Here is a 1,114-nt window from a genome sequence, read left to right as displayed (position 1 = left end):
GTTTCCAGATCTAACGGTTAAAGGCAGTACACAATATATTCTACAAGAGATTCAGGTTCTTTTTTCTTTTGTCTTCGATGGGTAAAAATCTATAAATTCTGTGAAATTCGGTCATGTAGGTACATATCTACAAGTTAACAAGCTCTGTGAAATTATTGCCTGTTAGTAGTGATTTCAGAGGTCCGCTATTTTATGCTTACAATTTTTAAGGATGTATCTTTTTTAAAAACAGACATAACCACTAAAGTGCTAGGGGTACAATTAATAAGTGTTTACTACTTAGTGTATATACAATTACAATATATTACTCAAAGTGGGTTACAATGCATATTTTTGTGTGTGACGCTAGTTTTCTCCTACAGAATCCGTCAGCCTATAGGAACAGTAACTGACCCTCCCACATCTCCCCTTGATTCTTTAAACAACTGAGCTCCCATGTACAAAGCAGCTTCAAGCTTCTGATTACTTTCTTTAAACCGAGCCAGTGTGTTAAACATATTTCTCCTTAACCAAAACTAGTTTTTCACGCATTTCAGCGTTTACGACATCAGGTCTCAAGAACTGTATGTCTAATAATATTATAATTTACAGGTGAGTTCAGTGACATATGTGGATACTGTAAGCAAAATGTGTTGCGAATAAAATTATTGATAAAGAAGTCCCAATAATAAAGTAAAATGTCGTGCTCCTGAAGTTACACTGGACAGACAGCGAAAATTAAGTAAGTAATAAACAGAATGAGATTTTTCACTCTGCAGCGGACTGTGCGCTGATATGAAACGTCCTGGCAGATTAAAACTGTGTGCCGGACCGAGACTCGAACTCGGGACCTTTGCCTTTTGCGGGCAAGTGCTCTACCAACTGAGCTACCCAAGCACGACTCACGCCCCGTCCTCACAGCTGGTATCTCGTCTACTACATTCTAAGCTTCACAGAAGCTCTCCTGCGAACTTTGCAGAACTAGCACTCCTGGAAGAAAGGATATAGCGGAGACATGGCTTAGCCACAAACTGGGGGATGTCTCCAGAAAGAGATTTTCACCCTGCAGTGGAGTGTGCGCTGATATGAAACTTCCTGGCAGATTAAAACTGCGTGCCAGACCGAGACTCGAACT

At 40.1% G+C, this 1,114-nt stretch overlaps 1 non-coding gene across 1 annotated transcript; it reads right to left on the bottom strand.

Annotated features, from left to right (window-relative positions):
- Nucleotides 1-802: 802 nt before the first annotated feature.
- Nucleotides 803-877, bottom strand: Trnal-caa. The gene has a single exon. It is a non-coding gene; the product is annotated as a tRNA-Leu (tRNA).
- Nucleotides 878-1,114: the final 237 nt, after the last annotated feature.

The sequence above is a fragment of the Schistocerca piceifrons genome, chromosome 7 (assembly GCF_021461385.2).
Source record: "Schistocerca piceifrons isolate TAMUIC-IGC-003096 chromosome 7, iqSchPice1.1, whole genome shotgun sequence".
NCBI lineage: Eukaryota > Metazoa > Arthropoda > Insecta > Orthoptera > Acrididae > Schistocerca > Schistocerca piceifrons.
This window is presented reverse-complemented; position numbering and strand designations above follow the sequence as displayed.